General features: G+C 39.6%; 1 protein-coding gene across 6 annotated transcripts in view; it reads right to left on the reverse strand.

Moving 5' to 3' along the window:
* Positions 1-22376, reverse strand: part of KLHL8 (kelch like family member 8) — a 73957-nt gene that overhangs the window by 50542 nt on the left and 1039 nt on the right. For 3 of the 6 annotated variants that reach the window (XR_008717259.1, XM_055589063.1, XM_055589059.1), the window contains exon 1: positions 16154-16293. The exons of 1 other annotated variant lie outside the window; for it this stretch is intronic. The gene's annotated coding sequence lies outside the window, so the exon portion shown is untranslated. Of the gene's footprint in view, positions 1-8976; positions 9140-15915; positions 16088-16153; positions 16294-22376 lie in introns of those variants that run through there. 2 more of the 6 variants (XM_055589060.1, XM_055589061.1) reach the window with 2 other exon arrangements.

The raw sequence follows: 22376 nt of genomic DNA on the forward strand, positions 1-22376 counted from the left end.
GTCACACAGATAGAAAATTGTGGAAGCTAGGGTTTCAGTTCAGTTCTGATTCAGTTCATTCTTCTACTATTTCACAGATGTCACTATTCCACTTTCCTCAAGTATACGCACAAGCCCTCAAAGCTTTTCCGCATGCAGAAGGATGTGAAGGCCTAGTTTATTAAGTAATGTTTCTTCCACGACGTCTCTAATTCTCCCAATAAGACGTGATCCCCCTTCTATGAACATAGACAGTACTCTGTACTTCTCTAGTTTGTTCACTGTCTTCCTCTTGTGTTTTAGACTTATCTACCTAACACAGTGTGAACTGAGATTATGTCTCAAAGACACCCATGTATCTTACCCACATGAGCTTGCATCATATGTAACTGAATTAACCTGATTCTTGTGGGCTGGGTGTTTTTCCCCCCAAATTTAAAAAAACCGAGTCAGTTCTCCATTACTGGTTAGCCTAATGAGTCTTCTTTCATCTAGAACTTTTGTCATACTGTATTTCATGTCCTAAATGGGTAATGTGACTGTAGGTATCATTAATATCTCATTTAAACTTCACTAGGTTTAAATATACTCAATTTAAAACTATCACACATTTTCCCCCTTATATCAAACTACTCTAGCTCTGTCTAGCAGAAAGTTTTATTATGGTCATAAAATAATTTCCTTTGTCAGAGGACTGCTCTATCAAGAGGGTATTAGCAAATACTCATTTTTATAAAATTGCTTTTATATTTGATGTTAGATTTGGGCATGAGACACGAGCTCAAAAACTTTCACACCAAATTATTTTAAAATGGTCTTTTTAGGGACTTCCTTGGAGGTCCAATGGTTAAGACTCCGTGCTCCCAATGCAGGGGGTGAGGGTTCGAACCCTGGTTGAAGAACCAAGATCCCACAAGACCTCTGGTGTAGCCAAAAAAAAAAAATTTTTAATGGTGTATTTAAAGAATTCAATGTCTTCAATTTTTAAAAAATTTTGTTATATACAACAGAACAGGAAGCCAGGAAGAGGAAAAGAATATTTACTGTAAAACACTTCACTCTATAAGTCTCATCAGTCAGCTAAGTTCTTTAAAGAACACAAATTTGTAATGAGTTAAAGTGTAACTCCACCTAAACTCTAACCCAGAATTATTTTTAATGTACCTAAGATTCTCTTAGAAAGAAAAAAAAGATACTCCTTCCCCAAATATTTGTTGTTCAGTCGCTAAGTCGTGTCCGACTCTCTGACCCCATGGACTGTAGCACCCAAGGCTTCAGTGTCCTTCACTATCTCCGAGAGTATACTCAAATTCATGTCCACTGAGTCAGTGATGTAAGAGTTTATAAACACAACAGAAAACAAGAGGGATGGTCCACAGAGTTTATTTCTATCACACTCTGGTACATTATGGGGCTTCCCAGGTAGCACTAGTGGTAAAGAACCCGCCTGCCAATGCAGGAGACATAAGAGACTTGGGTTCAATCTCCTGGGCTGGGAAGATCCCCTGGAGGAGGGCATGGCAACCCACTCCAGTATTCTTGTCTGGAGAATCCCATGGACAGAGGAGACTGGCGGGCTACGGTTCATAGGGTGGCAAAGAGTCAGATATGACTGAAGTGACTTAGCACTGGTACATTATGGCACTAAAACAGGTAGGAAGTTAAGATCATTTTTTTGTTCCTCTAAGTGCCAATAAAGTCGTATCAACCAACAGCTGAAGACTAAAGTACTTCAAAAAGAAGAACATAGGTTTTACTGATTCACTGCAGAAAATACCTAACAAAAATGTATTTTTTTTTTTACATGTAAACACAACAACTTGCGATAATCAGAGAAAAGAGGACTTACAGCAAAAGCATAAAGGTACAACTGTGATAAGTCAGTCCACTTTATACTGTTTTTCAAACTTCTTTGCATTTATACTAGTAGAAAGAATTCTAAATGGCACTTTGAGGACTTCTCTGGTAGTCCAGTGGTTAAGAATCTGCCTTCCAATGCAGGGTACACAGGTTTGACCCCTGTCTGGGAACTAAGATCCCACATGCCACAGGGCTACTAAGCCCGCGTATCAACGACTGAGCCTGTGCACTCTAGAGCCTGTGCTCCATGACAAGAGCAGCACTTCGACTGAAAGCACCTCTAAAGACAACTCAGAGCTATACAGTTACTGATGCAGTACCTACTACGGGCAGCAACAGTGCTAGGAGACTCAAGCTTCCTTAAAATAAGTTTGGTTTGTACTCTTTACAATTCAGTTAGATGAAGACTTTAAATGATAGAAAGCATTTTATTTTACAGTGGTTTCTGATTAATTTCAGAGCCACATCTTAAAGTTGACAGAGAATGTGTATTTATCAAAATTAATTTGTGTATATTTGTGAAATAAGATGGTAAACCCCACCTTATGTTGTGCAGAGAAAAACCTGACTGCATGTAATTCTCTACACACTTCATGCTATCTTTCTGCCTTTGTTCAGGCTATCTTCTCATTTTGAAATGCCCTTAAAGCAACATCCATCCTTACCAGCTGACTCTTAACTCATTTTTATAAGACTCAACTCAGGTTTATTTGCTCAAAAAGGCCCTAAAAAAATCTCCCTTATTCTTAGCCTGGATTGGGTGTACTTCCTCTGTGCTCCTGTAACAACTGAATATCTTTTTCATTGTACTTATAAAGCAGATTATACCATCAGATCAGATCAGATCAGTTGCTCAGTCGTGTCCGACTCTTTGCGACCCCATGAATCGCAGCACGCCAGGCCTCCCTGTCCATCACCAACTCCCAGAGTTCACTCAAACTCACGTCCACTGAGTCAGTGATACCATCCAGCCATCTCATCCTCTGTCGTCCCCTTCTCCTCTTGCCCCCAATCCCTCCCAGCATCAGAGTCTTTTCCAATGAGTCAACTCTTTGCATGAGGTGGCCAAAGTACTGGAGTTTCAGCTTTAGCATCATTCCTTCCAAAGAAATCCCAGGGCCGATCTCCTTCAGAATGGACTGGTTGGATCTCCTTGCAATCCAAGGGACTCTCAAGAGTCTTCTCCAACACCACAGTTCTAAAGCATCAATTCTTCGGCACTCAGCCTTCTTCACAGTCCAACTCTCACATCCATACATGACCACAGGAAAAACCATAGCCTTGACTAGATGGACCTTTGGTGGCAAAGTAATGTCTCTGCTTTTGAATATGCTATCTAGGTTGGTCATAACTTTCCTTCCAAGGAGTAAGGTCTTTTAATTTCATGGCTGCAGTCACCATCTGCAGTGATTTTGGAGCCCCCCCTCAAAAAAGTCTGACACTGTTTCCACTGTTTCCCCATCTATTTGCCATGAAGTGATGGGACCGGATGCCATGATCTTCGTTTTCTGAATATTGAGCTTTAAGCCAACTTTTTCACTCTCCTCTTTCACTTTCATCAAGAGGCTTTTGAGTTCCTCTTAACTTTCTGCCATAAGGGTGGTGTCATCTGCATATCTGAGGTTATTGATATTTCTCCCGGCAATCTTGATTCCAGCTTGTGTTTCTTCCAGTCCAGAGTTTCTCATGATGTACTCTGCATATAAGTTAAATAAGCAGGGTGACAATATACAGCCTTGGCGAACTCCTTTTCCTATTTGGAACCAATCTGTTGTTCTACCATACTCAACCCTTATTCAAATTTATAATACTTGTAATAATTGCCTGATTACTATTAGTATTTCCAGTAACACTGAGTCCCCAAAACATAGGCAATTTCTACTCACTTCTACTAGGCCCACGTTGAGCACAGCATACAGTTAGCAGAGGTACTAAAAATACTTTCCAAACAGAATAGTTCTGAACCCTAGAGACTCTTTTTCTATTATCTAAATCAACATATAATTAAATTACTTTAACCCTGAATTCTGGATGTATTATTTTAACCATAATCACAAAGGATGTCATTTAGCAAAGACATTTTTCAATTATTTCATTACAAAGATTAATATGTTGCTTAAATTCATTTTTTAACTTTTAAGTCAGAAAAAATTAAGCTACACTCATTATTTCCTCTTTTTTTTTTTTTTTAACAAAAGCAAATAGCAGAGATTTAAAAATTTTTTATTTTATTCATTTATGGGTGCCCTGGGTCTTTGTTGCTGTGCATGGGCTTTCTCTAGCTGCAAGAAGCAGGAGCTACTCTCTAGTTGCTGTGCACCGAGATTTTAAATTTTGAATCAGATGATCCATAAGAAATATATTGTGCCAATAATTAAAGGAGAATCTGCTTCTTTGACAAACTGAATTGACAAGCTTCAGTAGTTCCTACTCATTAAAGATACAAATAACTTCCAAGAATTTACTACTATGACTTACAAAAAAACATTTTTCTTAGCATATATTAGATACAATTGTTATTTGTTATCAGTCTGCTTGTTAAATACTACTGTCATTTCCAGGATCCCTAAACAACATTTTCACTATACTGAATATTTTGTAAGATGTTTCTATTTTAGGGTCTGTTTTATTAAAAAGGCATTCTACTCCGGTTCCACTACCCATAATCATTGCCTGTTTGAATTAGACCACTGAATTTATTACAATCATAATAGTTTAAAAGTCTAGTATAAAATAACTTGCTTTAAAAAGGACTTGAATTTTATCTAATTCGCGAACTACATTTGTGAACTCTTAAAGAGTCTCTATTATTATTTTTACTTAAGAATGTCACAGGGTTGTACTCAAATAACAAATGATAATTATCTGAATAAAAACATAAAGTTTACTAAAAAATTAATTCACCAATAATTTGTTTCCAAGTGTCCAAAATTGGGATACTTCCCATTCAATATATGAAACAAAACCCAAAGCTAAGTAAGAATTATTATATACTCCAGTGAGAGCCCTGCTGGTCAAGCACACTCTGAGTAGAGCACACCGCTAATCTCAGTTTGGAAGGGAGTGTGGTGCTTAGTGGCTGGTGAACTTTCAGAGGCTTACAAAATCTTATTCACTACGTTGTTACTGATTCATTAAACAGACTTAAAACCAACGCTAAAGAACTGTCATTTATTAAGTAAGCCAATTTCAAACTGGTTCTGATGACTAATTGTTACCATGGCTATATGAGAATCAGTCTTCTCTTAGGAGTTTGGGAACTCCATTTGCCTTAACAAGATAAACACATAAGCCAACACACACACATATATATACTAAAGGATATGATATATACTGGTCATGTGGTTTTATAACATTTCACAAAAAAAAACTAATACTGTCAGTGTTAAGGATAAATACCATTTGCCTTATATTTAATCATTCAGTCAGTCATCAGACATTATATTGCAGGTTCTGGAAATTCACAGGTGAATAGGCAAAGCAACAACAAAGGGCGTTAAAGCAGTGCTATTCAAAGTGGGTCTGGTCCACATTTTTTTTAAACACACTGCAACGAGGTAGGTACAAAAATCAAGTGCCTAGAAACTCTTAGAACAAAGTTGTATTTGACAATAATTGTATGTTGAATTTCATAAAAATTGAAGTTTGCATTTTGTGTATCTTTTTAAATTTCATTTTTCTGGTCATTCATTTCTGTTGTCTTTACCAAGGCACTGATTCACAAACTAGTTTTTTACTGTAGTGTCTGAAGAAAATTACTTCAAGGGGCTCAAGAAAAGCAGTCAGAGTAGGTGAGGTTGAATTACATTTTGCTACCAAGATACATGCAAAAATAACATGCATTACACACCAAGAAGTACTTGCTCCAAAATTAGAAGGATGGTGCTAGTGGCCTAAAAGAAAACCCCTCAGCAGATGATAGAGCACACTAACGGAAGGTTGCACCATCTATGTTGTAGATGGACTAGGAGGCTATAATGTATGGAAAAAAACAAAAGACTTCTTAAAATGCTGCAAGAGCCAGACCCTAAATGTGAAGAAATTCAGGAATACCTTATCTGGTCTATCTCGAAATTCAGGAATACCTTATCTGGTCTATCTCTTATATTTTCCTAAAAAAAAAAAAAAAAAAAAGTATGCCTGTTAAGTCACTTCAGTTGTGTCTGACTCTTTGCAACCCTGTGGACTGTAGCCCCCTGGGCTCCTCTGTCCATGGGATTCTCCAGGCAAGAATACTGGAGTGGGTTGCCATGCCCTCCTCCAGAAGGAAAAAAAAATTTATGCACAAGCATAATCTAATTTTTTAAGTTATCTAAAGTAAGTCCCCCACCCCCCCAAAAAAGATGAATAAGACGTAATTCCTACTATTAAGGAGCTTGAGTCATCCCTTTGGGACACAAACAAGTGGTCATAATACTGTGGTTAAGGCAATAGTAGGGAGATACACTGGGTAACATGGGAGAATCTAAACTAGCCTTGGTGATCAAGAGGGCTCCCCATTAAAAATGCAATAGCTTATATGTACTCAAAGCTCCCATTCCACTTATCCAACTATGACCTAGTTTCATACACTCCACTCCCTAACTTTTCCTCATACTGTTGGCCTTGCTTCTCCAGCCACAGCACTTTACTCACAGGCCCCATCATCTCACAGCCTCCCCATAGCCTCTTCTCTCACATCCTTGTTACTGCTGCAAGTTATCATCCCCAAATTCAAATCTGATCACATCACCTCAGTGCTTAAAAATGCCCAAGGATAAAGTACTAGTAAGCAGAAAAAACTAGGTACAAATTATATGGTTTTTTTAAAAATGTATATGTGATATGCTTCTAACTTGAACTGCTGTTTTCAAACCAATTAATGAATAAATTCTACAGCCTCTTTTTTTTGGTTACAGAGAAATTTATGGAGGAAAATAAGAAAATGTAAGTTTAAAACTAGCCACAGACCTTTAAGGCATGGGCCATACTAAGCATATTCCCAAAGCTCTTCAAATTCTAAGAAAAATGACCAAATATTTCCTCTTACTATAGCTAGCATGTCTGTTTTAACTAGGTTAAATATTTTTATATATAATAATATTTCAGAATACTTTACAGTCCCTCACATAATGATCATATGATACACTTGTTGATTTTATAAGGCTTAAGAAGTAGCATGGTATAGGGGAAAAAACAGTGAGGTAGGTATTAGGGGAACTGGATTTTAACTAGCTGCATTATTGGGAAGTTACCTAATCTCTCACGTCTCAGTGTCTTCATTTATAAAAGAACAGTGTTGGTCTAGGTCAGGGGTCAGCGTCTTTTCCTATAAAGGGCCAGACAGTAAATATTTCAGGCTTTTTGCACCATCCAGACTCTGTCACAACTACTCAACCATGCCACTGCAGTAGGAAAGCACCCATAGATAAATACATAAAGTAATGAGAGTAGCTGGGTTCCAATAAAACTTTACAAAACCAGCAGCAAGCTAGGCTTGGCCTAAGAGACCACAGATTTGGGTAATCACTGTTTACAGCCGTCCCCTAGTATCCTGGGGCATTAGTTCCAGGACACAGCCCTTCATACCAAAATCCAAGGATGCTTAAGTCCCTTACATAAATGGCATGCATGGTATTTGCATATAACCTTGTACAACCTCCTCTCATTTACTTTAAATCCTCTCTGGGGTTGCAAACAGTCAAACGCATCTTAGCAACTGAACAATAAACAACAATACCATGTAAATGCTATGTAAATAAGTCACCAGTGTGCAGCTAATTCAAGTTTTGCTTTTCGGAATTTTCTGGAATTTTTTTTTCCCTGAATGTTTTCATCCGAGTTTCCTCGAATTTACATATATGGAATCTGTGGATACAGAGAGCCTGTGTACTTCTAGTTCTAAACTAAGAGAGTACTTTTTTTCAATTTAAAACTAACTTGTTGCCCTTCTTTTTAGAGAAAACTATAGTCGTATTTAGACTATACAGAGAAAACTATAGTCGTATTTAACACAAGGCACAAAAACTAGCAGTTAATAGCAGACTTAAGAGCCAGTTTTGAGAGTCCCATTAGCTGTATAACCTTAGGCAAGTTACTTAAAACCACTCTTGAGCATACTGTTAAGACTACTGTGAAGAATAAATGAAGTAATATATGTAATGTATTAATACTTAGCCCTGTATCTAGTTCACAGTAAGCATTCAATAAACTGACACTATTACTTTTATAAATTATGTGATCCTCAGTCCTCGGTGAGGAACACAATCCTCCAATCAACATTTTTCCCAGCAAAGAAATACAATATGCTATTAGATCTACATTCAGATGCATTTTGCACTACAGCAAAAGATGAGAACTGGTTATATTGCTCTAAGCCTTTCTTTAAAAAAACAAACAAACAAAAAAAAACTATTGATACAACCAGTAGTCCCCAACCATTTTTGGCACCAGGAACCAGTTTCATGGAAGACAATTTTTCCATGAACTGGAAACAGGGTGGTTTCAGGATGACTCAAGTGCATTACATTTATTGTACACTTTATTTCTAATTTAATTCCGGCACTGATCTGACAGGAGGTACTGGTCTGAGGCCTGGAGGTTGGGGACCCCTGGATACAATAGTCAGCATTACTATCTACTTTGCATGTATGACTATGACTCTGGGTAAGTTACATAATCTTTTATTAGCCTCAGTTTCTTCACCTGTAAAAATGAGGAAAGCAGCAATACAAACTTCTTAAGATTGTTACAAGGACTAAATGAGTTAATAAACTGTCTGGCACATAAGCTATATAAGCAAGTGCTATTATTTGAGTTAAGATATTTCACAGTTATTCAATCCTCAGGATAATTCAAAGCAATATTATTACTATATTTATAGCTGTTGCTAATAAGGCTCAGAGACGTTAAGAAACCTACCCGAGGTCACACAGCTATTAAGTGGCAATGCCTAGGTCTCAACACAGGCATGCATGACTGTGCGGCCAAAACTCTTAATAGGAGGCTGAAGACAGCATTAATTCTGTCTTTATACATCTTGCATGGTATGTTTAGATTATGGAACCACAATATGGATATAATATTCTCCCCAGACAGAAAATGTTTTTTAATATTTTTAAAGTTTAAGAGTAAGAAAATACACATAAAATCACTGACCTTTAGTGAATTTACAATGTTGTGTTAGTTTCAGGTGAAGCGCAAAGTGACTCACACGTTTTTCATTTTCAGATTCTTTTCCCTTATAAAAACACTGATCTTTTTAATGTGACAGTACTTCCACAGGTAAAATTTTTGCTAAAATGATTCTTCTGTTTTCCATTTCTAATTAAACTCACTCTTTCATTATTAAAGAAATAAGCAATCCTCTGCAATAAAATAACAAAAGATGCAGCATAGTGACAAATATATATATGTGGTGCTATGCAAATGCTGACATTCACCTCTAACTGATCTTTGAGATCTATATAGACCTCTCAGATTTTATAAAAAGTGCAAGTCTAGAGAGCTGAACACAATTCTGCTACTAATTTGTAGATTAGTCTATAAATCCCCAACTATTTATTTAAAACCTTGAACTGTGAAAAGCATTCAGATATCAAATGAAAATACCAATATCAAAGAAAAAAGAAAACTCAAAAAGACAGAAACACATTACTGAATAGATTCATTCATAAGTTGGTATACCATCACTTGATCCATCTCATAGTCTTTAGACCTTGTGACTGCTACCGGTAATTGACCCAGAAACAGAAGTTGGCTTCACACTGTAAAGCCCGAAAGTTCAGCAACCTATCACTAACAAAGAAAATAGGGCAGTTTTATGTAGCTTACTTCCAAACTCTACTACAAGAATGAACTCAATCTTAGAACTCTAACATACTTCTGAAATTCACAAAATGCAAATAAGATCAATTTTAAATGTCATAATTAAAATCACAAATCACCATCTAATCTACATAAGCTGATTATAAATTTCATATTCTTTCCAAACTAGCAGTGCTGAACCTTAAAATGATCATCAATTAGGATTCAATAGAACTTCATACTCTGTGTTATGTAAGATGAAATATCACACCAGAAATATACAATATAAATATCATCACCTAGCTTGGAAGAAAAAATACTTAATTTTCATTAGCATTTTAGTATTTTGTTGAGAAAAGAAAAAAAAATCCAGATTTTAGGATAAACAAACCAAGCTATCTTTTAACATTTCAAAATACTATTCCAGTGTGCTGGATGGTACTAGGGTGCATGCTTTGCCACGCAGTCTGCTGCCCATCAACACTAGAGGGGTGGAGGGAGGCGTGGTAACGGATCAATCAGTGGTATGTACTCCAGGTGTAAGCAGCAGTACTTTTACTGCTATCAACATACTATATCAAAAATATCAACCTCCAGTTCTAGAAGAAAAACAGGCATTCGCGGTGCTTCAAAAATTACCTGCATACACACACACACAATTCTGTTCACTTTTTCTCAAAAACACTAATTTTGAAAATAATATGCAAAAAATCTAGTACAGAAACCTAGATAACTGAAGCTAATGGTTGTTATCTAAATGGTTCAGTTAAAAAAGGTTGTGAACTCCTTTTAAACGTATGTTGAAAGCTTTGGTTCTTCTCTCCAGGAAAAAACACAAGTACACACAGAATTCAGATTCTTGGAAGACCATTTTTGGTTCACACAGCCAAAAGTGAAAAGCTGATAGTCTAAACCAGAGTTGTCTAGTTTCAGAACTGAGTTCAATACATTATTATATCCTGATGCTTCCACAAAAGCCCTTCAGACAAATAATTTAAAAAAAAAAAAGCCTAATGGGTCACATTTTATATGGTTATATCTTGAATATTGACATTAGTGTAAAAAAAATGTATATTTTAAATGTTCCATTTATTCTTCCTTCACTGGTTAACACAAAACATATTTCTCAGAAAAGTGAAGAAATGGTCAAGCTAAGGAGTTTTAGGACTGAAAAATAGGGCATTTTGGTATTCTAAGAGGCATTTATTCTCCTTCATCTCTCTAGTTCTCAATATATAAAAATAATTAACCTTGGTTGAAAATTCAAATATAAGAAACCAGTTTAAATATCCGATGTTTTAATACACAAAAGCCATTTGAAATTAATTTTGGGGCTTCCACAGTGACTCAGATGGTAAAGAGTCTGCCTGCAATGCGGGAGACTCAGGTTCGATCCCTGGGTTGGGAAGATCCTCTGGAGAAGGAAATGGCAACCCACGCCAGTATTCTTGCCTGGAGAATCCCAACATTCAAAATAGTCCCTTTAATCTTTTCAAAATGACAAACCTATTTTCAGTTCTTTCTAACTCTTTAAGAGTTCTTTTTTTTTGAAAAAGGGTCATTTGTCTAAATCCACACAATATACAACAGACACCAAGAGTGAACCTTAATGTAAAACTCTCGACTTTGGGTAATGGTATATCATTGTAGGTTCACTGACTGTAACAAATGTACCTTTTGGTGTGGGGATTTTGATAGTGGGGAGACTGTGCATATATGGGGCAAAGCAGGGGGCATATGAGGGCAGAGGGTATATGAAATCTCTGTTCCCCTACTTAATTTGCTATAAACCTAAAATTGCTCTAAATGTAAAGTATTTTGATAAAGGGTGTGGAGTATAATATATCTTCTTTACTCTCTTCTTAAGAAATGAGGAAATAGTGTTTTTAAAAATTACCCTCAGTGGCTGTGAATTAAATTTCCTGCCAGGATACAGAATGTGCAATTATTACAGAATAGATTACAAAACCATCATTCAAAAAGACACATGTACCCCAATGCTCACTGCAGCACTATTTACAACAGCCAGGACATGGAAGCAACCTAAATGTCCATCGACATATGAATGGATAAAGAAGATACATATATACAATAGAATATTACTCAGTCATAAAAAGGATCACAGTTGGGTCATCTGTAAAGATGTAGATGAATCTAGAGTCTGTCGTACAGTGTTCTCATTCTGATAACTCAGAACAATTATTGTATATTAACACATGTATGTGGAATCTAGAAAAACAATACAGATGAACTTATTAGCTGGGCAGGAATAGAGACACAGAACATAGGAAACTGACATGTGGACACACAGAGGGGAAGAGGAGGGTGGGATGAATTGAGAGAGTAGCATTATATATATATATGTATATACAGAGAGAGTAGCATATATATAACTATATATATAGTGTGTGTGTGTGTATATATATATATACACACTACATGTATCAATAGCTAGTGGGAAGCTATTATAGAGCACAGAAAGCTCAGCAATGATCTAGATGGATGGGAGGTCTAAGAGAGAGGAGATATATGTATACACATACCTGATTCACTTCGTTGTACAACAGAAACTAACACAACATTGTAAAGCTATTACACTCCCATTTTTTTTTTTAAAGGGGTAGTGAACTCCTTTTAAACATACATTGAAAGCTGTGGGTCTTCTCTCCAGAAAAACAGAAATATACACAGAATTCACAGAATCTTGGAAGACCATTTATGGATACATCCATAGACCCAGGTTAAGAACCAGAGACAAAGTAGAAATTTTCTCTTCCCTTTGACCCTCTTCCATAATTTTACCTCTAACTCACAAGAATCAACTAAACTATTCACAGACAATGAATTCTCTTGTATAGCCTTTTAAAAAAAGTTTCATAGTACTTACATAAGCAGTTTTCAACAAAAAAATAAACTGACAGCATTCTGAAATATAGCATGTGACTAATGATATCAATAAACGATAGTGCCTTACAGTTTCTAAAATGACTTCACCTATTATAAAAATTAGTATTTTACCCCCTTTTACATTTAAGGAAATAGGTTCAGAAAATAACCTGCCGTGGGCACACAGCCAACAAATTAAGAGCTGGTATTCTAACCCAGAACTGTCTAGTTCCAGCTCATTATTACATTTTGATGCTTCCACAAAAGGCTTTCAGACAAAGAAAACAGATCAAAAAAAAGCCTAATGGGTCACATTTTAGTGTAGTTATATTCCGAATACTGACATCAGTTTAAAAAAAAGTATACTTTAACTATGCTGGGTCTCAACTGCAGTATGTGGTATCTTTAGAGGCAACATTGGAACTCTCAGTTGCAGCATGTGGGATCTAATTCCCTGACCAGGGATCAACCCTGGGCTCCCTGCCTTGGGAGTGCAGAGTCCTAGCCATTGGACTACCAGGGAAATCCCCAAATGTCTATTCTAAATGTTCCATCTCTTCTTCCTTCATTGGTTAACATAAAACATGTTTTTCAGAATAGTGAAGAAATGGTCAAGCTAATGAGTTTTAGGACTGAAAGACATGACATTTTGTTACTTCTATGAAGTATTTCTTATTCCTTATCGCTATAGTTCTTAATATATAAAAATAATTAACCTTTGTTGAAAATTCAAATATAAAAAACCAGTTTAGATATCCAATGTTTTAAAACATAAAATTCTTGAAATTAATTTTTAGGACATTCAAAATAGTCCCTTTAATCTTTTCAAAATGACAAACCCATTTTCAGTTCTCTACAATTCTTAAGAGTTCTTGATTTTTTGAAAAAAGGTCGTTTGTCTAAATCCACAGAATATTCAATAGACAGCAAGAGTGAACCTTAATGTAAACTCTGGACTTTGGGTAATGGTATATCAATGTAGGTTACTGACTGTAACAAATTTACCTTTTTGCTGTAGGGATTTTGATAGAGGGGGAGACTGCTTACATGGGGCAAGGCAGGAGCATATGACGGCAGAGAGTATATGAGAAATCTCTGTTCCTCCCACTTAAATTTGCTATGAATCTAAAATTGCTCTAAATATAAACTACTTTGATAAAGGATACGGAGTCTAATATATCTACCTCACTTTCTTAACAAGTGAGGAAACAGTGTTTTTAAAAATTATCCTCAGTGGCTGTGAATTAAATTTCCTGCCAGGAGACAGAATGTGCAATTATTACAGAATATATTACCATCTTAGAAAATAATAATAATCTTATCAAATGTTAAAAGAATTAACAGCTTTATAAAGAATCTAGAAAAATGATACTGATGATCCTATTTATAGGGCAGGAATAGAGATACAGAGAAAAGACTTGTGGACAGAGGTGGGGAAGAAGAGGGGGATGAATTAAGAACAGCACTGACAAATACACACTATAGTGGGAAGCTGCTTTATAGCACAGGAAACTCAGCTAAATGCTCTGTGATGACCTAGAGGAGTAGGAGGCAGGCGATATACTACAGCTGATTTCACACTGTTGTACAGCAGAAACCAGCATAACATTGTCAAGAAATTATTTTTGTTTTTTAGTCAGTAAGTCGTGTCAGACTCTTATGTGACCCCAGGAAGCCCACCAGGCTCCTTTGTGCATGGGATTTCCCAGGGAAGAATACTGAAGTGGGTTGCCACTTCCTTCTCTAGGGATCTTCCCCACCCAGGGATGGAACCCACGCCTCCTGCATTGCAGGCAGATTTTTTTTTTTACCGATGAGACACGAGGAAGGCCCCAAAGCAATTGTACTCCAATTAAAAATAAACGTTTTTAAAAAGATTTTAAAAGTATTGGCAGCTTGAAATGTTAATATGAAGTTAAGCAATAGCTGAGTATGGTATCCTAAAATTTCTTTTGATATTTATTTATGTTCATACTCTCTGTATCTTAAAGGCGATATATACAGCGACTAAAGTCTGAAGTAGGTCACGGGATGAGTGACAAAAGAATGGGTGATCGTAGGGAGGAGGAGGAAAAGCTGCAGCCAATGAAATAACCCACCGCTTAGCTGAGGTCCTCTGCTTACCCAAGACTACTCTCTGGCAGGATCAACACTGGAGGGAGACGGAGGAAAAGAATTTCCTCGGTCTACGAGAATGAAGAACACCAACAGTCCAACAACTAACCTCACCGGGGTGGAGGGGGGGAGAGGGGGAATGCAAAGAAAGAAAAAGTGCAACCAGCAGATAAAACACCTGTGTCAACCTAGCTTCTTGCAAGAACATTTTCCCAAAGAATCCTCCCGAAGCAGTATAACATAAGCATAAGCTAAAATGGCCAAGCATAGTTACGCTATTAATACAGATGGAAAAGAATCCTGACAAAAAAAGTTCAATAGCCTACTTAAAGTCACCCGATCCAACATTGCCAGGTGGGAAAACATACCAAAAACAAAACAAAACAAAACAAAAACCCTTTTCAAACTCAGGCAATCCAAACGCTAGGACTGTCAAATCCAGTCAAGGACCAGCCCCAGGCTAGAAAGCGCGAAGGATGTAGATAAACCGCCTCTCTCAGGGAAACCAGCAGGCTAACGAAGCCCAGAAGTGCGTGAAAAGGAGGCAAGAGCAGGTATCCCGGGCTGTAAAACAACTCCACTGAGCAGAGGCGTGTTTTGAAAGAGGCTGCAGTTTCTGCTCTCAAACTCCAAGGCACTCTTCGACACCCCCCCGCTCCCCGCAGGGTCTCCACCTAAGGCGAGCTGCAAGCCCCCAGCACACGCCAGCCAGACCCCCGGGGTCATGAGTCTCGCCGGCAGGCCAGTCCCGGAGGGTTACCCTCCAGACGGACGGCCAGCACGCCCCAGGGCCAGCATCCCGGACGGCGGCTGACCCCGATACCCGCGCCCGCCTCCCCGACCCTCGCGGGCGGCGCGTCCCTCACCGCAGGGCCCCAGCCCCGCGGGCCCGCCCCGCCCCCACATGCCGCCCTCGCCTGGACCCCGAGAAGCACCTGCCCGCCTCTCTTTTCTTCTAAAGACCCTGAGGAACGAGCCAGGCTGAGGAGCCGGAAACCGGGGTTCCCTTCGAGGAACGCGACTACCCCCCACCCCGCGCCTTGCCTCTCGCCACAAACGGGGGAGGGGGCGACAGAAACCGCGCAGCGGCTGAAGGGGCCGAAACCCTCCCGGCAGGGGAGTTTGGGTTCCGGCGTGCAGGACTCGGGGAGTTTCTCCGCCACAGGCGCGAGCCCGGGCGGCGCTACGATTTGAGCTCGGGGCTGAGGTGACGGAGGACTTCGCACGAGCGGACAGCACCGCACAAAGAAAAGAGGGAGTTGGGGGGGCGGGGGACGAAAGCCCGGTTACCTCAGTCCTCGGCTGGTTCCCTCCGCTCGGTTCCCCACCCCCGCCCCTGTCCCGGGCCTCGCCAAGGATGCAGCCGCGCTGCCAGGTTCCTGCAGCCCCGGACGGCGCCGCACCGGCCCCGCGCGAGCACCCGACGGACGCGCGCCCCTGTGCGCGGCCTCGCCGAGCCTAGCCGGCGCCCGGCGTCCTCTCGCCCGCGCCTGCGCACAGCACTCTGGGTAGTGTGGTTTCCAATTACCTCCAGCAGGGGACCGCCCCCGCCCCGCGTGCTCTCCGAGCCCGGCTCGGGCGCGGGCGGCGGGAGTTTTCACCCAGCTGGGGAGTGTTGTCCTTCCTGATGCTGGGGACAGCCGGCGGGGCCTGACTGGCGTCCTCAAAACACAGGTTCAGATAGGCCACCGCATGATTAACCTCCGAAGTTATCCGTTTCTTCTCTTTTGTGGCTGTATGTACCATAAGTCCCGTCTCGCTCATGGTGAAGGTTCCTGGGTTTCTGTCGTTTAAAGAAGGAAAAAAGGGTCTACTTTTGTTCCTGGCAATTTCTCCACAGGCTCTGCAAAAGAGATACATTGATACAAAACACCTGGTGTTTATATAACTACTTACCCATAGTTTGTAGGCACCCCACTCCAGTACTCTTGCTTGGAAAATCCCATGGGCGGAGGAGCCTGTTAGGCTGCAATCCATGGGGTCGCTAAGAGTTGGACACGACTGAGCGACTTCACTTTCACCTTTCACTTTCATGCGTTGGAGAAGGAAATGGCAGCCCACTCCAGTGTTCTTGCCTGGAGAATCCCAGGGACGGGGGAGCCTGGTGGGCTGCCGTCTGTGGGGTCGCACAGAGTCGGACACGACTGAAGTGACTTAGCATAGCATAGCAGCATAGTTTGTAAGACCAAGGAAGCAGTTGATCGACCTGAGCACTCACTGCTAAAAACCATTGCAAGTGAAAATGATGTTGAAATCAACTAATTTTTCTATAAACTCAATGAAATGTTGGAGGGGATAGACGAGCGAGCAAAGAAAAAAAAAATTTGAAGGCTAAAATCTTTTGTTAGAGCAAGCTCTAGCTTTCACAACCCTAGGAATCTATTTCAGAATAAATTCAATCCTGATACATTTATAAATATTAATACATAGGTTTCGATTGATTTAGCTAGAAAAGAACCTTTAGAAAAAAAAATTGCATCTTATGTAAAAACCCCAAGGTAACTATTTGAAATTTCAATTCTAGGGGCGAAAAAATCACTTTTCCATTTTAAAATAGCAGAAATAGAAATAAATCTTAGTACTTCAGAATATTTCTCTTCAGGACCTTATGTTTGAAATTTTAATACGAACAAACAAAAGTGGAGCAAGACCAGTTTTAGTGTGCACACACAAAAATTGTAAAATTTGTTTGGAAGTATGATGTAATACTGTGTATTTAATAAGGTCATATTCTAATAGAATTTTTTTATAATATGAACTTTTTAATTGCATGTTCAGTGTCCCCTAAAAAATGCTTATAGAACTGCTCTTTTTTCTCTGCTAATAGACATATAAAAAACTGCTTGTACTTACTAACTACATCATAGAAATCTACACAGTATTTCAATATGGTTTCCATTTATTTTTTCAAGAATATTTAGTGAGCACTTAGTATATGGCATGCACTGAGTTAAGAACTGGGAAATAGTGAACGAAACTGAATAGTTCCTACCCTTGTGGAGACTTAAGAGCTAGTGGAAGAGACAGAACTAAACACATAATGAGAACTAAAAAGGTATACAAGGACTTCCTGGTGGTCCAGTGGCTAAGACTCTGCATTCACAATGCAGAGCATCCAGGTTCAATTCCTGGTCAGTAAACTAGATCCCACATCTTGCAACTGAAAGATCTGCATGCTACAACTAAAACCCCCACACAGCCAAACAAATATTAAAAAAAAAAAAAAAAGGTATGCACAGGGTTGGGCTTCCCAAGTGGACTAATGGTAAAGAACCAGCCTGCCAATGCAGGAGACATTTAAGAGGCCCGGATTGGCTCCCTGGGTAGGGAAGATCCCCTGGAGGAGGGCATGACAACCTACTCCAGTATTCTTGCCTGGAGAATCCCATGGACAGAGGAGCCTGGAGGGCTATGGTCCACAGGGTCACAAAGACTCAGACACAACTAAAGCAACTTAGCACACATGCATGCACATGCAGAAGGTGGCAAGGGAAGTGGGGAGCATATAAGGTATAGTAATCTAGAACTTTTTGTTGGGAGAGGGGAGATCAGGCAAAAATTCAATGAAATTTTCAAATCAAATAACAATAAACTGGGGGGGAAAGTCCTCCCCTTAAACGTGATATAGCCACAACACTGCTCTCAAATAATTATTTTTAAAAATAATGTCTTACTAAACAAGGTACATCTTGATGAGATTCAGAACATGGTACCCCCAAAACATAGCACCTTGACATACTGAATATCTTCAACTGAAGGAATCTGAGAAAATAGCAAAAGCAGGAACGTCTCTCCAACCCCCAACCTTCTTCCCCGAAACTGGTCATCAAACTCCCATATAAAAGGTACCCTCCCTATACCAGGAGAAAATTATAGGCATTCATATTGCCAGAGATTGAATTTAGGGCTGAGAAATCTGTATAAACATACTTAAGCTAATTCTTTTCTTCCTAGTAATTCCTTCACCATTTACTAACCCTAGGCCAAACCCCACTGTCTTGTCAATTCTTCACAAATTTATCATTTCTTTGTCTGAAAAGTGAAAGTATTAGTCCTTCAATCATGTCTGACTCTTTGAGGCTTCATGAACTGTAGCCCTCCAGGTTCCTCTGTCCATGGGATTTCCCAGGCAAAATTATTGGAGTGGGTTGCCAATTCCTTCTCCAGGGGATCTTCTAGATCCAAAGATGGAACCTGCATCTCCTGCATTGACAGGCAGATTCTTTACCTCTGAGTCACAGGGAAGCCCTCCAATATAACATGTAAAAATTCTATAAAATTTGTATGCTTTTATCCTGTTAATCTGTCTTCATTTGCTTAATTTTCAGAGACCCTAGGAGAGTCAAGAAAAACTTTTTCCTCTGCTACAATCTCAATGAAAAGATCACACATTTCCTGAATATGACCAAGATATCTTCTTAAGCTTTTATTCATTCCTCCCTAGCTCCATTTCAGAATTAACAGAACTACATAATAACCTAATTAATAAGAGACTTATTCATTAGAGACTCCTTCCTTTTCTAAAATTCCATGAATTAAAACTGGAAAAGATCTCACCTCTGTTGGTTCACTGTCTGTTGTACTTTGGTCCAAATAAATTACAATGTTTTGATCTCAATTGACATTTGCATGTTAAGTCTTTAATCTGGAATGAAAGGCTTTATAATATCCAAAAGAATTTCAGATGTGGCCTGCCAAGCGATTTGGAAAGATTAATGAAGGGGACCATTTAATTTTCATTTGCAGTGGAGGCAAAGCTTTCAGTCACTGGGCAGTTCCCTGGACAACTGTCTGACTATGAAAACTTCTTGAATATCCTGAACAAGCAAGACACACCTTCATGTCCAGGTCAGAGTCACTGGCTTGCAGTGACCTTTCTTCCTACTCTTCCACTTGTATTAATATTTTATCACCCTTTCCTCATCCAATCTTGACCGGGGTTTCAGCTCTACTTAACAACAATCACATCCTGCATTCTGCCCCACAATGGCCTAACTTAACCTATTTTAACTACTTTATGACAGTCCTTTCATCCATTACCCTTGCCATTAATCTGACATAGGTATCTCTAAGCCTTTGCTGATCTTTTCCACCCTCATCTCTGAGATATTTAAGTTTCCCTAATTTCTCTCTGGGCCTTTGAAATTGCTGTGCCTTCTGTCTCCCTCTTTGCCTGGTAAACTCCTGCTTGCCTTTCAGTATCAACCCAGATATTGTTTTCATCAGGAAGCATATCCTGGTTACAGTTCCCCTCCTCTTTGTTTTGTGTTAATGCTTTCTGTGTATGCTCACATTACAACCTATTTTTGCTTCTCAAATAGCTGTCTTTTCAGTGAGCATTTTAATTAGGTATCCTTTCATTTGTCTGATAGCTTCCTAAATAGAAATTAGGAACATGGTACTGAGTATAAGATGGCTGATTAACAAATACTTAGGAAATAAACAGATACATATCAACTTTGGGCAGTAAAGAAAAGTGTGGAAGTGAAACTCGCTCAGTTGGGTCCGTCTCTTTGCAACCCCATGGACTGTAGCCTAACCAGGCTCCTCTGTCCATGGAATTCTCAAGGCCAGAATAGTGCAGTGGGTTGCCATCCGCTCCTCCAGGGGATCTTCCCAATCCAGGAATCAAACCCAGATATCCCGCATTGCAGGCAGATTCTTTACCGTCTGAAGCCACCAGGGAAGCCCAAGAATACTGGAGTTGGGTAGCCTATCCCTTCTCCAGAGGATCTTCCTGACCCAAGAATCAAACCGGGGTCTCCTGCATTATAGGCAGATTCTTTACCAAGTGAGCTAAAAGAAGGATCCTGAAAGTATTTTCTGTAAAGCATGTATTTTAGCTTGTAGACCTTAAGGTCTCCATTGTAACTACTCAACTCTGCTTCTTAAAGCATGATGGCTAATCCTCATTGGTGGTTCCATAATATCTATGTAATAAGGAATCTGAGTTCCTTGAATGACTTGAATGGAAGGACTTGGGGTGGGGGAGTGGGTGCAGCTTCGGCTAGAGGGCATCACTGAGGATATGTTTACATAGCAGCTATTTTGTTCTTGTTTAGAATGATTATTTTGGGGTCCTTTGCAGGTGGGTCAACAGATGGAGCTAAAACAAAAAGCATCATTTTGTTGCTAAGCCACTGCCAGTTTAGTTTGCGCACGAAATAATTTCTTTTGAAAATTTATCTGTGTTGGTGAGTTTTTAAACTCCGGTTTGCCTCCTGCCCCCACCACACACACACTTTTAACATTTCACTCTAGCTGTTCCCTTCTGCCGAAGTCAGATCGCTTTCCATTTCCCGTGAGCCTACCTAGACATGGTCAAGCTTTCAAGCTGCCTTTGGGGGGAGCTGTGGAATCTTCTTTAATATGAAGGGATGAGAGCAGTTCGCCTCCATCCTATCACACTCCAGCTTCCCCGATGGCTCAGCATGTAAAGAATCAGCCTGCAATACAGGAGACATAGGAGATGTGGGTTCAATCCCTGAGTCAGGAAGTTTCCCTGGAGAAGGAAATGGCAACCCACTCCAGTATTCTTGCCTGTAAAATCTCATGGACAGAGAAGGCTGGTGGGCTACAGCCCAAAGGGTCACAAAGAGTGGGACATGGCTGAGCAACTAAGGGCACACACACTGCCACACTCCAAAAGCCTCCTAACTTTATCAGAAAAACACATTTAGAGAAACTTACACAGTTCTGGGCCAAGTTTTATCCATATGTATTGTAGAAAGTGGCACAGTGATACAAATGTAATAATTGTGTTTCAGTTCCAATACTATTCCAAGTGCCTGATCTCTATGAAAACTGCTGTAGATCTATATTGCATTAGCTTTCTGATATCTTCACATTCTCACAGAAATCTATGGAAGGTTTTCTTTTTATTATTAAAAAAAAAATTACGTTGCAGAATGACAGATCCTGCTAGCTGCTTAAACAGTATCTTGTTGCCTTCTTCATTAATAAAGGCCAGTTTGTTGTTTTTTTTTTTTTTAAGGAATGACAGTGGTCATGTATGGATGTGAGAGTTGGACTATGAAGAAAGCTGAGCACCGAAGAATTGCTGCTTTTGAACTGTGGTGTTGCAGAGGACTCTTGAGAGTCCCTTGGACTGCAAGGAGATCCAACCAGTCCATTCTGAAGGAGATCAGCCCTGGGATTTCTTTGGAAGGAATGATGCTAAAGCTGAAACTCCAGTACTTTGGCCACCTCATGCGAGGAGTTGACTCATTGGAAAAGACTCTGATTCTGGGAGGGATTGAGGGCAGGAGGAGAAGGGGATGACAGAGGATGAGATGGCTGGATGGCATCATTGACTCGATGGACGTGAGTCTGAGTGAACTCTGGGAGTTTGTGATGGACAGGGAGGCCTGGCGTGCTGCGATTCATGGGGTCGCAAAGAGTCGGACATGACTGAGTGAGTGAACTGAACTGAGGTACCTAGCTAATAGATTATTTGTCAGGCTCCCTGACAGACTAAGTTCTATTCTTAAAGTATAAGTACAAGTGTTGCTTGGGACTTTGAGGGGGATGGCTGCTTAAAGGAATGGAAGATACCTCTCTTATGCTTCTTTCCTTCTTACTGGAAGTAATGGCTGGAGTTTTAGCAGCCACTTTAGACTATGAGGTTATTTGAGGGTAGTAATCATGTATAAGATGGTGGAAAATGACAGAAAGAGCCTAGGTCTTCAATGACCAGTGAGCCACCAAACCAGTCCTCCCCCAAGCCTTTTGGGGTTGGAAGTTCCAGTTGT

Source organism: Bubalus kerabau, chromosome 7, assembly GCF_029407905.1.
Source record: "Bubalus kerabau isolate K-KA32 ecotype Philippines breed swamp buffalo chromosome 7, PCC_UOA_SB_1v2, whole genome shotgun sequence".
NCBI lineage: Eukaryota > Metazoa > Chordata > Mammalia > Artiodactyla > Bovidae > Bubalus > Bubalus kerabau.